At 39.6% G+C, this 19589-nt stretch overlaps 1 long non-coding RNA gene across 1 annotated transcript; it reads right to left on the reverse strand.

Moving 5' to 3' along the window:
* Positions 1 to 838: 838 nt before the first annotated feature.
* On the reverse strand, positions 839 to 19300 carry LOC131735255 (uncharacterized). Its single transcript, XR_009327445.1, has 3 exons — positions 18974 to 19300; positions 17805 to 17868; positions 839 to 3387 (listed from the first exon to the last, which is right to left on the reverse strand). It is a non-coding gene; the product is annotated as an uncharacterized LOC131735255 (long non-coding RNA).
* Between the last annotated feature and the right edge of the window lie 289 nt (positions 19301 to 19589).

The raw sequence follows: 19589 nt of genomic DNA on the forward strand, positions 1-19589 counted from the left end.
TATGGGGTGCATATAATTAATGCATATCCTTGCATATTATATGGGGTGGGGCAATATTGAATTTTATTTTAATTACCCCGACAATTATTCTAAAAGGATGTTGCTAATACAGGATAATCTAAACGTTTTGTTGATTTTATATCTCTGAAATTCTCTGATGACTGTCCTGGAAATCGCTAGATTTGTAGCTAGTCGCTTTTGATAACAATTGTTGCCAAGTTATCCCTTAAAGTCACTAGATTTAGTGACATATTTGCTAAGTTGGAAACACTGTGTAGCTTCAAATGTTTCTTATTCTTACTGTGATTGGCTGCAAAGACAACAGGGCTAGCCAAAGATTGGATAATGTTTGTTGAGTTGGCTTTTCTTGTGTAGTTTCGTAGTAACTGAAGATAAAGTATTCTGGGAGATATAATTGTTAGTGGAAGTTTTAAGGGAGACAGACAAGCATTGAATTTAAATTTAGTGCGTATTTCAGATTTTTTAATGTGTAAAAACGGCAGATACACATGCTTATCTGGACCGCTGGTTATGAGGATCCAGAAATGTATTCCAATCTAATTACAAGTTGTACTTTTAATTGTGACTTTAAAAAGTAATTGTACTAAAAGTACCAATAATAATTCTAATTACCTTTCCACTACTTTTCCAGTAGTTGTTGGTAAAAGTGTTTTTCTTTTATTACAAACAAAAATGAAAAGCAGAAACTGAATTGATTGGGTGTCAAATGTATTTACATTTTTAACTCCAACAGCAGTATACTGTGGTAGAAAACAGCAATGTTCAGTCAATCATTTAACACATTAAATAATGACAAAGAATAAACTTGAAACAACCCTTTTTTAACAGCTTGCATATTTATTTAAGTACTACTAAAAAAGCCAAAAATACACAGGATACTTGTAATGCATTATTGAAGATCACATTATTACAAAAGCTGTCATTATCAACCGCACAGTTCCAGATATACCTCAGCATACAAATGCCAGAACTGCCTAATACTGTCACTGGCTATATACAACACAGCTGGAATTCCTAGTCTAACATAAAAAGACAACTGCACATAAAAACACAAAAAACAGAATATTTTAAAAAAATAATAATAATTACTAAGAAAAAAGAAAAGTCCATGCACCAGATTGAAATTCAGAAGCTTAGCCAGGTTAGAATACATCTCAAGGCCTGCACTGTAAAGGAATAACCTAGAACAGCAGAAGTAAAAAGGTATAAGGGCTTTCAGACTGTAACCACATTAGCATTGTAGATGGAATGAACTAAAAGCAAGCAAATACAAAACTGCAAATAAGTATGACTAAACATTTACAAATTCTTTATTGTATGTCTGTGAGTTCCCAAAATAAACTGGCCAAAATTAATGACTGGCATCCAAGGCTTTGAAATTCTAGTTTCTTACCATGAATTAGAATTATTAACATTATGGCTGACCCACCTTTTTAAGCTAAAGGTTATTTTTATTCATTTATTTTTTTGTTTGTTTGTCCTGTGTTTGTTTGTTTGTCCTGTGTTAGCTTCACAGCCTCTTTTACAAGGGTGAGACTGGGACCATTGAGCTGACCTTCAACACAAGGTAGCAGGAAGCACAGGTTAAAATTCAGCAAAGAACAAAAATATCTTCAGTAAAGAAATAAAGGGATCACTGATAATGTTGACAATGATAACAGGCTTTGTGTTACTAAGCGACTCCAAGTTCACAGGAACAGTTTGGGATATCCCAATGCATTCTGGTCCTGTAGGTAAAAAGTACTGACTGCTTTGGAATGTCAGTCAAAAAAAAAAAAAACTGTCCTGGTAAACTTGGAGCAATATGGTCACCCAACAGACGTTACAACTGGTTAGCATTAACTATTTATACTTAAAACTGTCACATTTTAAGCTGCATACTGTACAATACAGTATGTGCTTTGAACTGAAATATTTCTAAACTGGTAGGTAACTATGGCTGGTGTCACTTAAGTGTGGGGAGAGGAAAGACACAGCCATCTTAAGCGGGTTTCTGTATTTTCAAAACAAAACAGAAAATGCTAAATTGACCATGTTGTCACCCGTGGAAGCCCAGCACAAATGAAATATGCCCTTAACTCCTTATTTCCAAAAAGTTTTAAAAACACCAAAAATATCAATAAATCTATTATATTTGTTTCATTAGTATAACTTTAAGGACAACAAGTGTGTAAAAAATACAATTTCTTCAAGCTGTTTTTTATGACATTGTCTTAAGTGAGATCAGGGTTTTTAAAAACATTTTATTAAATTCTTTATTTCACTAACTTAGCACTGCATGGTATCTTGTAAAAAAGTGCCACATTTGGTGTGGTTGGACATTCATATTTTTGTGTTATACATGATCTTTCATTACATTAAAGACAAAAAAACCCAGTGAGGAGTGCTTGGATTTAAAGGAGAGCATCTAATAATGACGTCTCAACTCTTAAGAGATTTAAAAAATGGGGGAACTTAGTTAACAATGCAGTTTTATAGTTGCTCCCTCCCAGTAAATCATAGGCCAGTCTTCCGTCTGACTTGTTTCTTATTTTTAAAATCTTTGTCTGTACTCAATAAGAAAGTCACACAGACAGGAAGAACTAGTCAATCCAGATCAAGGAACAACAACCAAGCAACAAAGCACTAACACCTTCTTAAAACATGGAAATAACATTTTAAAAATTTAAAATAAAATAAACAATCAGAGCTACCTTACCAAGGAGCATAGTGAAAGTCCAAAATAGCACCATTCATCAGTGTCGCATTCCCATGGCAGCACCTCAATCACTTACCACAAGGAAACAATGCATTTCTACAACTACTTTTAAACATCAACATGTACGTGGTTAACATATGGAGTTATATAGGCAAATTAATGAGAACTACTAAACTAATGAGCTTATTAATGTCTAAATGAAAACAGGGGACTCTCTGCCTCAGTGAAATAGTTAAACTGTACGGGTGTTTGTGGTGTAGAAATGGAAGACATGCTGCTCCAGCATAAAAAGGCCTCTCAGCCCACCTGTAGTGTTTGTAAACATGGACTCACAATGTGGATATTGTAGCTCAAGTTTGTCTCAAAGGTTTTGATTTGCTTTTTGTTTCACCTGACCATTGCAAAATAGACATCACAAAGGCTCAGAGTCCCAAATATGCCTAACTTACAATTTAAAAAAAAACAAACAAAAAAAATCCATATTTTTTACTAACTCATCTACACCCACAGACCAAATCAATACAAATGGAAGATACATGATTCAGGAATAATTCAGAGGTCATCATTTTTGTTTTCTGGTAGATGGCCTTCACCAGGAGACAGGAATGAAGCTTTTTGTCTTTTTGCTCCCCTTCTTTCCCTGCTTGGGAGGGGAGCTTGAAATCATCCTGTCAAGAAAAAACACAAAGGTGAAAATAAACAGGTATGCTCCTGAACATGTTACTATTATTGTAAAGGTATATAAAACACAAGATCAAAATAAAGAACCATATAATATTAGAATATACAGGTATACAGTAAGTTACATTTTACTAAGCAAAGACTTGTCCTACAATAACCCCTTCAATCTGAGCAAGTTGCTAATCATGTTAGCTGCAAAGTATTATCAGAATTCTTGACCAGGCGTATCAATTCCAGTCGGGAAACTGATGTATATTTTGGTAAATCAGACAGGAGTCAGGCAGCTTATATACAGTATTGATGTAGAGTCAATGATGATAGTGTTTCTAAATCCTTCCCTTTTGTAATTTAACAGGTACACTTACTGAACAAATATGTTTAATACATATACATCATTTTAAGTGGGAAGTTTAACATTGTATACCACATGCATAAAACATTACACATGTTTTAAGCAAAAACAGCAGCAAACTATTTTGCACATGAGGACCATGGGGTTGCTTCAGATGTCACTTAAATTCGCTTTTTTGTTGTTTTCCTTGCAAATTTATGACGTTTGCCATCACCTGACCTTTCACCTCTGTTAGCTCCACCTGCTTCTATTCTACACCACAGAAAAGGTGGGGTTAAACATTTTCAGTCTCAACTGACTTTTCTGGCAAATACAACGGCCAGTCAACAAGGGGGATTCCACTCAGAATCTCCAGGAATCCATTTTAAGAATGGTGCAGATATCCTTTAAATTAAACTATGATAGCTGTGTGTATTTATTTAATTGTGTCACTTCATAAAATGACAACAACCATCTTTATCACAGTTGTTTGTTTTGTTTATTTGGCACTTTTAATAGCCACTATAAAAGGATAGGGGCACCATAAGTAAACTAAGGGTTTAAAATAAAAACACAATTAAATAAATAGAAAAGTAACGGCTAAAAGTTGAACAGATCCACACCCATACCAACCCCCTAATAAAAAAAGTTAAATTGTAAAAAAATCAACGGACGTTCAACTGTTAAAGCAGTTCACTTCAGACCATCCTATGACCAGGAAAGAAGAAATACGTTACAGAGAATACAGTAGCTCTTGTCTGAATTAATAAAGATACTATTCAACATCAAGACAACGTGATGTCTAAAGCTAATTTGTGATGAATGCCTGATTGCAGTATGTTTTGAGAGTCCAGTCAGGGCCTGGGAGATCATCCAAGTGCAATTATACTGTGTAGTTTCCAGCTGCAAAAACAATATTCTTCTGGAATTGTGTCCTTGCAATAAAAAGATTGATAGCCTCCCGTGATAGAGATATTAGTCTTACTCCTGCAGAGGGAGTCTGCTGGGGATTCTAGTTCACAGCCTCACTGACACGAAAACAGTGGATGGGCGGGTGAAGCTGAATGCTATTGCACTCAGCGTATTTAATAAACAAACAAATGATTTTAACGAAACACAAAACAAAAGGGCACGAGGGCCAAACGAATAAACAAACAAACAAGTAAGTGTCGTGCTGGATACTCCATCACGTTTTAGCAATTGTTTTTAACTGTCTTATTCTCCTCGCGCTCTTTCTCTCTCCGCTCTCCCGTACTCTCCTCTACACTTAACCACGAGTGCAGAGAGCTGCAGGTTTATATACTCTGGCCGAGGGATTAACTAGTAGTTAATTATCTTATTATCCCTCGGCCAGAGTCTGCACGCGTTTGGTAAGGATGCATGACTGTCAGCTAGTTAAATAATCAGTAGCTGATCAGCCATGCATCCTCACGGAGTTTTTAAATATAATAAAAGACGCAGCGCTTTTATCCGCGCCCCAAACAAAAATACAAATAATAATAAATAGGGGCGGGACACTCCGCCACACATGCCCCCCCTTGTGCGCAGCACACATGGCCTTTTCGGCCACCTCCCCCCTTATTCCCTAAAGTCCCGGTTAGCAGTCCCGGCGCAGGAACAGGGGCAGCAACGGGCCAAAGGTGGCGGCCACGGTGGGATGTCCTCCTCCCACCCAAACAGCCGTAGCGTTCCAATGGCCCGCGCACGGGCCGGCTCCTCTGGCCAAAAAATTTTTGGGGGTGGTCTCCAGACCTGCCCCCCCTTCTTCATGGCTGGCAGCTGCCCTTCACGAGGCTCCAGCCACAGTATTTCCTGCCGCGAAAGTGCGGCTGGGGGAGCTGGTCTCCTGACCTCCCCCCCCCTTTTCCGTGGCCGGCAGCTCCCCTTCATGGGGCTCCGGCCATAGTATTTCCTGCCGCATGGCAGGACTGGTAGCGACCCCAGGCAAAACAGGACCCTCAGGAGGTGAACTCGGGAGGGGAGCCCCTGGCCATGGAGGCGGCAGCGGGAGCTCCACTTCTCCCTCGTTCCCTGTAGCTGGTGGCTCTCCAGGCGATGCGGAGCAACAGGCAGCCCCAGGCGATGCGGAGCAGGCATCCTTGGGCGAAGCGAGGCAGGCATCCTTGGGCGAAGCGAGGCAGGCATCCCTGGGCGGTGCGAGGCAGGGCAGGAGCAGTCCTTCCCATGACGGTGGACGTGGAACCAGCAGGTATTCACCCTCTGCTGGTGGAGCTGGGAGCGGCAAGCAGTCATCCCACGGCGGTCGAGGTGGAACCAGCAGGCATTCACCCTCTGCTGGTGGAGGTGGGAGGGGCAAGCAATCCTCCCACGGCGGTTGAGGCGGAACCAGCAGGCATTCACCCCCTGCTGGTGGAGCTGGGAGCGGCAAGCAGTCCTCCCACGGCGGCTGAGGCGGAACCAGCAGGCATTCACCCTCTACTGGTGGAGGTGGGAGGGGTAAGCAGTCCTCCCACGGCGGTTGAGGCAGAACCAGCAGGCATTCACCCTCTGCTGGTGGAGGTGGCGGAGGCAGAGGCAGCTCCTGCTGCTCTGCTCCTGACGGTGGTGGAGACAGAGGCAGCTCCTGCTGCTCTGCTCTTGGTGGTGATGGAGACAGAGGCAGCTCCTGCTGCTCTGCTCCTAGTGCTGGAGACAGTGGCGAGGGCTCCTCACCCTCTAACGCTGGAGACGGCAGCAACGGCTCCTCTCCCTCTGGCGCTGGAGACGGCAGCAACGGCTCCTCTCCCTCTGGCACTGGAGATGGCAGCAACGGCTCCTCTCCCTCGGGCGTTGGAGATGACAGCAATGGCTCCTCTCCCTTTGGCGTTGGAGACGGCAGCGATGACTCCTCTCCCTCTGGCGCTGGAGACAGCAGCACTGGCTCCTCTCCCTCTGGCGCTGGAGACGGCAGCAATGGCTCCTCTCCCTCTGGCGCTGGAGACGGCAGCAATGGCTCCTCTCCCTCTGGCGCTGGAGACGGCAGCACTGGCTCCTCTCCCTCTGGCGCTGGAGACGGCAGCAATGGCTCCTCTCCCTCTGGCGCTGGAGACGGCAGCAATGGCTCCTCTCCCTCGGGTGCTGGAGACGGCAGCAATGGCTCCTCTCCCTCTGGTGCTGGAGAAGGCAGCGATGACTCTTCTCCCTCTGGCGCTGGAGAAGGCAGCGATGGCTCCTCTCCCTCTGGCGCTGGAGACGGCAGCAATGGCTCCTCTCCCTCAGGGAGGGCCTCTTCAGCATTCCTCCCAGGCTCCACCAGCCAGCCCCAGATTCCCTCAGAGCAGAGTGAACTCGTCTTAGCCAGCGGGCCCTCTCCCCCTGACGCCAGACGCTCAGGCTCCTCCATCTCCTCCCATGCGTGGCTCTGGCTGAGTGGAAGATACCTGACCTCGCCACACAGGAAGCACCACCCTTCCTCATCCAGACAGGCAAGGCAAACATCCGGCGTAGTAGAGACGCGACGGGACCTGTGACCGGGCCTGCGCTGCTCTCGATGCGCCTCCTGCTGCTGTTGCTGCTTTCTTCGGCCGCTTCTTCACATGTTTTTTTTTTTTTTTTTTTTTTTTTTCAAACACAAAAAAAACACTTCGAAAAACAAAAAAAAACGTCCTTTACTTTCCTGGTCTGGCTGTTGGAGGCGTTGTTTTGTCCCACGCAGGACACCATATGTGGCAGTCTGGCTCACAGTGGTGACGTGGATGACGTCACGGACCAGGAAGTAACTGACACCAAAACAGTGGATGGGCGGGTGAAACTGAATGCTATTGCACTCAGTGTATTTAATAAACAAATGATTTTAACGAAACACAAAACAAAAGGGCACGAGGGCCAAACGAATAAACAAACAAACAAGTAAGTGTCGTGCTGGATACTCCAGCACGTTTTAGCAATTGTTTTTAACTGTCTTATTCTCCTCGCGCTCTCCCGTACTCTCCTCTACACTCAACCACGAGTGCAGAGAGCTGCAGGTTTATATACTCTGGCCGAGGGATTAACTAGTAGTTAATTATCTTATTATCCCTCGGCCAGAGTCTGCACGCGTTTGGGATGCATGACTGTCAGCTAGTTAAATAATCAGTAGCTGATCAGCCATGCATCCTCACAGGGTTTTTAAATATAATAAAAGACGCGGCGCTTTTATCCGCGCCGCAAACAAAAATACAAATAATAATAAATAGGGGTGGGACACTCCGCCACACTGATCAATGAATTATGGACAGAGTGCCTTGATGTGTTGGGACACCTCAGAGCGCTGATGGATCTCTCATCAACACGGGAGCATTGAACAAAGAACTGAGCAAGAATATATACATACACCATTTAACACCATTTAACTACAAATACCTTTCCAACAGCAGTGAACATTTGGCTCAAACTGCACTTCGAAGAAACCACTCACCCTCACCTAAGGTTCAGATCCCATGAACGGATCTATAACATTATAAAAAACTGACACTACTATAGTATTTTAAAAATAATTATTGTTGTTTTTTGTAAATACAACTTCCAAAACTATATACTTACTGCATGCTGTGAGCATATACTGGATTATTGATTGATATAGTGCAATTATTTATGTTGGCTTATAACTGTGTCACTGACCCCTCGTAGACCTTATTATCTTATCTGTGTCAACACAAACAAATGATAGCCATGTAAACACCATTTACCTCAGGGGAATTTCCATCACTGTTTCTGGTTTCAGGCTCAGGCTGAAGATTGTATCTGCAATAGGTTATTCTGTGGAACAAATATATATATATATATATATATTATACACACTGTATATATATATATATATATATAAAATCACTCTGTAAACAGTGCTGACATGAACCGCAATGATAGCCTTGTTAGTGACCAAGCATTTAAAAATGTCAATCATGTATTTTTGTATTGGCTTCTCCAGGTCAGCGGTAGTAATGCGTGGATGGTGAACTTTGTCTTTGCCTCCTTTTCTGTATCTTTTCATTATCAACAAAAATGCATGATTACAATTTTTAAATGCTTGGTCACTAACAAGGCTAACATTGCGGGTTATGTCAGCTCTGTTTACGGAGCGACTGAGACCAGCATGGAGGCTTCATTCATTTGAATTAATTACAACCTTGTTTGAGTGACTAGTTTTTTCTCCAAAGCGGAATGATATATAAATAAAATTGTTTGTTTAAAAAAAAACAAAAAAACTACTATTTTTATTGTATCTGTTTAATAAGCAGGATAACACTCCAGCGCTTGTGTGTTGTGTTGTATTAACATACAGCTTTGTTGGTTGAACCCAACTACAGCTGTATGCTTATGCAACACAATGCACACCCTGTCATGTGTTATCCCTTACTTTACAAGCTGCTATGTTGAGTGCACGTGAGCGCAATACACAAAAACTCCCTAGTAAAGAATACATTTTAGACACTCCAAAACTATATATGACGGAGAGTTCATACCTTTTTTTAACTTGGAGACATTCTCCATGTATGCATTTTCTTCCTGCTTCTGTAGCTGAGTTTTTAAGGTCTCAGATTTTGAGTTTGCAATGGGATCTATAAACTATGCTGTCGCTTCCTTTCCGTAATTATGTAACCTTTCCACAGACCACCTGAAGGGACTGGCGGACCACAGATTGAGAACCACTGGCCTATTAAAACAGGTTGTTTTAATTCTGAACTAGATCTCTTTTTAATTAAATCTAGACATTCTTAATCTGATTTAAAGCTTGAAATAGTCTGGGCTATGGAGGAAGAATAAGGTGATCATATGGCTCCATGTTCAGCAGGACAGTTTGGGATAGTTCAGGCTTTTCAACTCACAACCCAGTGCATTCTGGTAAGTGTAGTCCTGCTTCTCTTAAAGGTAAGAATGGTACCTGAGACAGGTAAAACATACCAGAATGCATTGGGTTGCGAGTTGAAAAGCCTGAACTATCCCAAACTGTCCCGCTAAACACAAAGCCATATGGTCACCTTAAGTAAGAAAATGTTTCCAATGTTATAACATGTAATCAAAATAAAGTTATAGTAATGCACCAGGTATACAAGTCTGCAATTATGTGCAGGAGCTGCATGTGCAGCGCTAATGTTAGTTTTTTTTAAAAATACATTTTCTTGATTGGATGTTTGTTTGTTTCTATGACAGCTTGTAATGCTTATAGAACAGTTACAGATTTCTATAACAAACCACTCCCTCAAAAAAAAAAAAAAAACACCCACTAGCTATTTAAGTAATTGTTGAAAACAAAATATTTCCATAAATACCCATTTACACTTCCATTAGCTCCACAGGTCTCAAATGTGGGCACTACCCTTGCCTTCCAGGCAGTCTGTTACTGCTTTACTTCCTTGGACATTTCACCCCAGCAGTATCTTCTGTGTCAAAGCATGTTACTGGCTGAATGCATGTCAGTCAACAGGAGAAGCAGCTTATTGGTTATTGACAGGAAAGAAGCCAGTGAAGGGGTGGGGACAATTTCATCCTTGAGGTGAAATAACACAGGAAGTGCAAAGCAGCCTCAAAACTTGGCTTGCAAATAGATTTCTTTAACCTAGTGTTGTGCAGTACCATATGAAAAGATGTGTTTGCTGAGGGATCAAGTATAACTGCAGCGTGTTTAAGACTTGTTTTTTTCTGTTCAGTTTAATATATAACATCTGTTGTCAATGAGTCGGTTAAGATAGAAGCAGTGTACAGGTAGGTACTGTAGAATAGATCAGATTCAAAAGAAAACATGATTTAAAAAAAACAAAACAAAAAAAAAAAGACAACATTTGGCAAGTAACCCTGACATTTTAGCTGACTAACTTGGCAAGCTACTTGGAAAACATTTGCTACAACTAGATTTGGATAATCTTCCTAAAAAAACAGCCAGTTCATAAGCAAAAGATGTGTGTTTTGCATTATTTTTATTTCTTAAAGAAGAAATGCACTTTAACCCCTAAGGTACACAATTAACTGAGCATTTGTTGTTCAAACAGTTTCTTCTTAAAATACATTAATATTATTATGTGTTTATTTAGCAGATGCTTATCCAAGGCGACTTACAGAGTCTAGGGTATGTGAACTACGCATCAACTGCAGAGTCACTTACAAAGTCTCACCCAAAAGACAGACCACAAGGAGGTTAAGTGACTCAGGGTGACACAATGAGTGAGTGAGTGAGCCGGAATTTGAACTATTTAAATAGTGTTTTAACTTGCATACCAAGTTAAAACACTCCTATATATTTGGCATTAGGACACTACAAAAACTTACATTTGCAAGTTGTGTAATCATCTGCAATTATAATTTAACAAGACACTGCTTTTCGATAGGATTTATAGGGTAACTTTCTTATAATATTCATTCTTATCATTGGCACCACATTTCTTTTAATCATGATGTTGTGTTATCATCTGTTGCTTTGTTAAACAGCTTGTAAATTATAGAAGCATTTTTTTTTTTTTCGAAAGCTAAACAAGCCATTGAAATAATTGTTTACAGACCCAACGATCAAAAGGATTTTTTTTTTGTTCATTTGTTTGGTTAATTTTGTAAGGAACTATTATAATCTAATAAACTGTTGCATACGGTAATTATAGTGCACAATTTTTACATAATGCTGAAGAAACACCTTTGAAAAAGTACAAAGTTGAGTACCAGTCTGCACATAGAATAAAGTATGCCAACCAAGAAGGTACTGCTGCAAGGTATTTGTCAGTGATTCTGTGAGGAGTGTTATGAGTTAAGGCGAGGGCAATCTGCCATGGACACAGTTGGAGGAACTCCAGAACAGCATGCAGCGAACACGATGACCACGTGCGCGGTTTTACATGTACTGTTAGAAGAGGCAAATAATGTTGCTAATAAATAAATGACTTGTTGGGATGTAGACCTGTATTATCATGTGCTAAAATGATAAACAAAGCATCATATTTAAAACAGGAAACACTTTGTAAAAGCAGAACTGTCACACGCAAAGCCACTTTTACTCATTTGTTCTGGGACACTGAATTTTGACAGGGAACACGGTTGACAGTTGTCTCAACAGTCAGCTTTTACTTGCCTACTTACTATTTATCACAAAAGCAGAGGCTCAGGACATGTATGAGGGCCTTGTAATAGTATTATCATGAACCACCATGGCTGTTTCAGTATGCTTGTTTTTAAAGTAGCTTTTTAATGAGGCCCTAAGAACCAATTAAAATGAGTTCTACCTAGAAGTAATAATCTGGGAACGTAGTTGTAAACCACCACAATCATTAATAAACAGTTTTATGTGTACAGTTTAAGTTCTGGGCCAGTTCTGAGTAACACGGCTCATTAGCAGTGAAGCCAAATAAGATTAGCCAGTTGCAGCAGCTACAGCTTTGCATACTCTAGTACACAAAATGTATCATATTAAAAGTAAAACATGTTGCACTGTTCATGCTTGTGCCAAATGATAACATTACTGGTATACACACCTTCACAGACATTTTGTAACAGAGACATCAGTCTGGGGTTTATGGAGTTTGTGTTTTACAATGGCTGGGTTTTACTGACTTTAAACTTGTTAACCCGAGACTAGTTTACTAGTTCTATAAGAATTAGGGTCTTAAGTAACCCTCAATGTGTAGCATTTGCCAACTACTTTATTAGACTCAGATTAGATGCCTCCCTTGATAAAGTACTCAAGTTGCTCTTTGGGATATTCTTGCACTGAAATGCATATGTCCAATACAATAGACCAGCCACCTGCCACGAACCAGTCTGTTTCACCTTTTGGGACGGAAGTTTGAATTGGATCCAAGAAGAGATTGCGTAAAGGTCATTTTTTAAGACTACCATTCCAAGCCTTTGAAAAAAAGAGTAGTCTTAAAGGGTCCAGGAAAACACCACCACTAAATGCATCTTAATTCAGCTGTATGAAATCAGACTGGCAGAATGACCAGTTAAGGCTAATGTTGAGGTTCACAGCGAGGACTAAGAAAGAAGAGCCCCTTATTTTGCTAGGCTGGGCCTAACTGACCTTGACGGCTTCTTTCTCACTGAAACCATGTACATAAACACTATTCTGTTTTTTGTTTTATTTTTTACTGAGCTGTTCATCCTAACATAGACACATTTATCTGAATAAACAAACCGATTTAAGCTGCATCCACACTGGACACGAGCGAGCGAAGTCGCCGAATGTCAATCCACACCAGACTGGGAAACGATCCAAAAGACTGAAAATAAATACATGACTCCGCCCACGCATTCCTATTGGACATACTAGAGATGGGCTGTCCCATTACAAAACAGTTCTTGTTTTGATAAAAGGTTACCACCCTGACCTCCGGCAACTCCGTTGTAAAATAAAGGTTGGACTTGTAAAATCTATAGATCAGAGTTATTGAACATCCCTATATATCCAACAGTTTTGTTGTAATCATATAGTAGTGGTAATTGTACAGTTGTAGTCGTAGTTTTTTTTTTTTTTTTTTTTTTTCCGTGGTACCAGTAGTAGCAGTAGTCTGATTTGAAGCCCAGTACATCTCCAGCTGAACTGATATTTTCAACAAAATTATTTTATTGTTATACATTTACATATACAACTCACTGCAGTTTCAATTGTGTTTCTTTACAAATTCTTTCTTTGATCCTTTTTGTTTAGTAACTTTACTCTTATTATTATTATGATGATGTTGTTGTTGTTAAGCACTACATAATCACCATCTTCGTTATTATTATTGTTATTATTATTATTAAAATCTGTGTTATTATGTACAGGTCACCACTTACCTTGTATTATTTACTTTTATTTATTTATTCCTTTTAAAACAGTCCGGTGAACTTGACAGACCTTGGTAATGTTGGGATGTGTCACATAGAATACAAACGTGTTGCTGGTTTTGTTTTAAAACGTATAGAATAGTAGGACCTCGATATTTGTTTGGTGAATCTTCACAAAACTTTGCTTTATGCGTATGTATAGAACAAAACGTTATGTATCATAAAAGGAGGAGGTTGTGTGGTCCAGAGGTTAAAGAAAAGGGCTTGTAACCAGGAGGTCCCCGGTTCAAATCCCACCTCAGCCACTGACTCATTGTGTGACTCTGAGCAAACGTTCCTTTTTTCGGGTGAGATGTAATTGTAAGTGACTCTGCAGCTGATGCATAGTTCACACACCCTAGTCTCTGTAAGTCGTCCTGGATAAAGGCGTCTGCTAAATAAACTAATAATAATAAAAACAAACAAACCAAAAAAAAGCCATAGTTTAAAATCAGGTCACATGTTCAAGTTGTGTGAATGCGGGACCTTTTTTGTGTCATTATTAAAAGCCAGCAAAAGTGCACATTTTTCATTTCAATGCTGGATATGCAGACTGCATGTATGGTCCTGTTTATTTTTGCTTATTAATAAACCTATTTTTATGTAACTTGCACAATAGGAAAGAAAATGTCTCTGTGCTGCTAAATGCACCACCTGCAAGCCACCCAGGCATTGCCTTTCTTCTGGATGTCTTTGTAGTCGTTCAATTTGCAATCATATAATAATGCATACTGCTGCACCTCATAAATTCACTTTTCGTCGTCCATTGTTTTGAGGCGTGTGTTTGATGTGTGTCAAGGGTGTTAACCTTGCTTCTGACTGGTCAGTTTCATTCCAGTCGCGCGAAGAAAAAAAAAAAAATACAAACAGGTTCCATTTTAGCGACGAGAAATTTTCTCAAAGCGACGTCGCTCGCTGCTGGTGTGGATACTCCCATCTGACTGCAGTGACGTCTAAATTATTCGCTCACTTCCAGTGTGGATGCAGCTTTAATCTTGAAGCACCGGATTGAGGAAATCTTTCTGCCATCAACTGATAAATATTACTGTCAAATATTACAATTTATTCTGATTGTTCAGTCATCTAGAAATGGTCACGATGGAACATCCTTTCCTTAAAGGATTAACGTCAGTGCACTCTGCGAAACAAACAGGTGAAGAGCCTGAGTTCTGCGCAGAATGCTTTCCTACCAAACAGACATCATGTCATGCAACAACCTCTTTACCCATGTGGGTACATCTGCCTCCACTTGGACCATGATTGCTCCAAGGTCTTTTGGGGAATTCGTCTTGCCGAGTGTCAGTTCTTCACAACACATTGTTCCGCTCCAGAGGGCATTCTCCCCTGGGCTCAGCCTTCTAGGTTCTCTGCTGTTGCCTCTCTCTCTGGTGTCTGGGATTGACAGTGTCTTGCCGTCCTCTCTTGCCACCTCAGTCTTGTGTCTGTCTCTGTTCCAAACTCCTTTGCTAGCCCTGTGACAGCTCTGCCATTCGGCTCACCTACTCCTTTCATCTTCTCCTTAGCAGCTGCATGCTTTTTTTTCTTTTAAACAAGGTTCAAGGAATTAAGTGTCTTAGTGGACTACTAATGTCAAGGAATAACTCTCTGCAACCCAGATATCCCCTCCCCAGATCTCTTGCTGCCGAGGCTGTTCTTTCGTTTGAATTACAGTGAGCGACGATGAGCTACATTAATTGTGGTGTATTGCATCATTCTAAAGAAGCTGCATTCAGACTGCATTCTGTTTTGTATATAATCAGAATGGAACAAAACCTTATCCTCTGATAAAAAAAGTATGGCGAGCGACACAAAAGGCATACAATATTACTGTCTTTGTCCAGTTGCCGTTTGAATTGTTGACTGCAGATGGAGCTGGCAGCAACCCCAGTTTGATTTTGGAAAGACTTACAGTCGACTGAATAAAGGATAATTTGACTGAAACAGCTAAACAAATCTTGTGTTACACTAATCAAGAATGTTCAATCAAGTTGTGCAAGATTGAATTAGTAAAAAAAATACCAAAATAAAAGTATAGGTTTTCTTTAGAATTAACTCAAAGAAATATATCAGCCTTTTAATGTTCTCTTTTATTACATTCAATCTGCTACTTAATATTGCAGTCCAGTAGAAAAACAGCTGAAGTCTCTTGACTCATATCAGCATTGCCGAGCCAGCTGGATCAGTCTATCTTCTCTTGCAGGCGTGGTCATGGGTGCTTCAAAGAGTAAAGTGCGCAAACAAGCTACAGTAAAGGGAATTCCATTGGAGTTCCATGCCAGTTTTCAATGGCACCGTAGATGATAAACCAATCAATCCTGTTAAGTTACCAGGACTTCAGAATCTTGAAACCCACCCACTTAAAAATATCCCCATACACAGAAACATGTGTGTAGTTTATAGAAGGAAAATGTACACCCACTTGTGCATCTCAAAGCTATTACAACTTGGAAGGTTTTTGTGTTTTGTTAAGTAAGCCTCGTGTTGACTCATGACACCTATCACCACAGTCAATTATCTTTCAGGTAATGACTGCTGTGTCAGAGATTAATGCTTAAAGGCCTGCAGGACAGATGCCCAATGCACTTATGACTTTAAAAGTAATAATTCATGAGTCACTGAGATATGTTTCACTACAAATAATAATCCTAACTTTTGACAAAAGTTAAAGACAAACACCTGCCCAGCTTCCAGGTGTCTGGCAAAATCCCTTTAATTTGTAAGGCTGCTGCTTTCCAGGCACACAGACCCCACAGTTCCACAACACATTTGAATAGGCGCCACAGAAAACATCAGGCCAAGGTAGGCTTTACAGATTCAAGTTTAACAACTTTTGAATTGCTAGCCTACAGGTGGATGCGATAGGACTTGTATTGAGCTGTACGGCGCCACTATTTCATTTGAGAGAAACACTCTGCTATACTGAATAAAAAAAAGATTTTACAAAAGAGTTGATCAAATAAAATAGCACCGCAAATGGAATTAAGCTTTTATTACTGATTGCTTGACTGTTTCCTTATTTTTTTATTTTCTAGCACGTATTAAATTAGGTAGCAAATTAAACGGATAAAACTGAAACAAACTAGCACTAAAATATACTTTGTCTGCCTACTTCTGTATAGTGTACTGTAGTAAGAAGTGTTTATGTTTTTACATTTCATGATGAAGTATTTAATCATTTAAAACACATACATCTTAGGTCTATTACTAACACATGCATGAACTGTATTTTATCCACCCGCAGCTCACTTACATACCCAAAGTCATGGTGTGCCAAGTCTTTTGGGATGAGACCAAGAAACTAACAAGAGCTGATGGTTCACATAAGGTGAACTCTGCAAAAATGTTGGGGAAAAATACACTCTTTATCCTGCTCACATACAGACCCACAATCCAGATATCTGTGCCATATGGCAATCCAATTGATTTCTTTTGGTAGAGCAAGACAGACAAACTTTACAATGTATCATCTTTCAGTAATGATACTGGTGTAAAATCAAAGGGTTATCTAATATTTTCGTTTCAAAAAAATAAATAAATACCAAAGTCTTACCAAAATACTTTCCTGTTAAACCATTTCTTGAATACTTCTAGTCATCCCTTTTTTGGCAAACGCATCACTTACCCAAGCCAAAACTATCCAAATACTGTATGGGGTTGCCAGTAGCTAGTGAAGATAGAAACTCTATACCTGTTCTGGCTTCACTTCCCCAAGTATCTGCTGACAGAGAATAAAACGGTCTTTATGCCCAACTAAATTAGGAATCTGCATTAGCTGAATCTCCAATTAAAAAAGGCACACACATTAATAGAACTATTTATAACATTGATCCGGTGTTCTCCAGTATAAATTAACTTCCTAACACACTGCAGTTTCCTATACAGTTTTAAATTAGGGACATGAGGGTACAATGACAGATGACACCATTTGGCCAGTGTTTGAGAAAAAGAACACTTTAATTTAACACCAAAAGGATCAAATAAATCAAACAAAAACAGTGAGCTTGGTACAATACAACAATTAAGGCAAGGGTGCCCATATTGAGAGAATCTCAAGTAATCATATTCATGTCGTACGAGTGGAAGTCTGAAAGCCACTGAAGATTATTTATTTATTTATTCATTTTGTATTTTATTTTTTTTTACAAAATGTAAAACTTGCAGGAAATCTGACTGACCTTTTTCAGCATAAAGAATTGTTACATTCCAAAAAACACAAATATACATAATTTATACACATGCTGGATTTTCCAGGATTTGTCTTTGTTCAGGGAGCAAAAGTATTTCTTCGTTACCATAATTTTTAGCTCTTACCATTATTTGATTTTTCTGCAGCGGTGCTGGAACTGCAGTCCCTCCAGCCACCGAAAGCAGCACACTACAAGACAAATGGAGGCACAAAATATTTTCAGACACGTATTAAAACCACAAGGTATTATATTTAATAAACTACAGAGACATGTTAACACGTATGAGTTAATCGCAGTCATAACTTCCAGTCCGTGAATTCAGAATAAAGCGAAAAAGGGAACATAAAAAATAAATGCTTCGGTACTGAAAGGGTCTGCATGACTCCATTCGTCTCGTCTAAATTTAGGACAAAGGAATCCCTTGAACCACGGTTCCTGTCTGTGATGTTCTGGATTTAGCAGTTTCTAATACCCGTGAAATAGATTTTTATTTGCCACTCTGGCATAAAAAAACTGCGTACAATAAAATATACTTTGCAGCAGCAACATTATTTTTAAGCGTCAAGTCCATACACTAGACTAATTTGTTTAAAGAGTGAACCCGATTTAAGGACACCGTGCAAAACAAAGACGAAAGGTTAATTATCTACTGTATCTTTTTTTTTTTTTATGGACGAATGCAAACAAATATATTCAAAGTAAATCAACAGACAAAGGAACTGTAACAAGCTGTGCGAAACACTTATTTTTTAAACTTTTTTTATATAGAACACTAAACAAAGTAATATGCAAACTTAAATAATTTAAGGCTACATAAAACGCCTGTATATTTTGTGTAATATATATATATATATATATATATATATATATATATATATATATATATATATATATATATATATAAATAGTTTCAGTGCCTAGGCAATGTAGTGCAAAATAAATAAATAAATAAATAAATAAATAAATAAATAAAAATCGAAATATAAAAAGCAAAGTGCACGTATTTTAAGCATAGTACATTTGTAGTCAGTTCAGTTTCCAAAAAGCTGCAGCCAAAAGGGCATACACCAAAATCCTGTTCTACTCCATTTTATTCATAACCCGTGCAGTTCCTTTTGCAAAGCATTCTGTTCATTTGAAATTATATCTAATACACACACATTCTATGTGAACTGCAGAGACTACAAAAAAACTATGCGCCTATATATTGCAAACCGTTTTCAGACTGCAGCAGAGTACCCAGACAGAAAACTAACCAAACAAACTCTTGTTGAATTTTAATGTTATACTTACACTTGCAGACAAAAAGGCTCTGCTCCCTTCCAATTGCTTGCCTCTCTACACGTGCAATACAATACGGTTGGTGTAAAAAGGAACAAGTAGAAGTCATTTAAAAAATCACTGCTCTCCTAGAAAAGGAGCCCAGCCTTGGAAAGTGCATTCCTTTCCAAGGCTGGGATTCTAATAGACTGTATGCTGTATATTCTTAACAATGAGCTAATTCTGATGCGTGTTGGCTTCATGCCAAGAACTCCTGCGGCAGAGCCAGACTGCTAACTCTGCAGTAGTCAGCAACTCAAGGTCCCTCCAATGTCTGAAGGAGCAGCCAGCCTGCACCAATCAGGACACAAGCACGCACATCAACCTCGCTTGCTAACACAGCTCTGCCCACTTTATAATCCGATTGGACAGTCCTTTACTTTACCGGTCCAATAAAGAACGGCACTGGGAGCTCCTTTCACCGTTGATTGGTCAAATCTACTGCCAGTCAATCGTTTTTATCCTGGTTATCTGAGACAGACGTGAACTCGAGCCGAAGTGGTGCAGAATTTTGAGCGCTTGCCAGTAGTTTGTCAGAGCAGTCACATTCTGTACGCGCTGTGTAGAAGGCGTTTGAGGACAAAATGTA

This window comes from Acipenser ruthenus, chromosome 1 (assembly GCF_902713425.1).
Source record: "Acipenser ruthenus chromosome 1, fAciRut3.2 maternal haplotype, whole genome shotgun sequence".
Lineage (NCBI taxonomy): Eukaryota > Metazoa > Chordata > Actinopteri > Acipenseriformes > Acipenseridae > Acipenser > Acipenser ruthenus.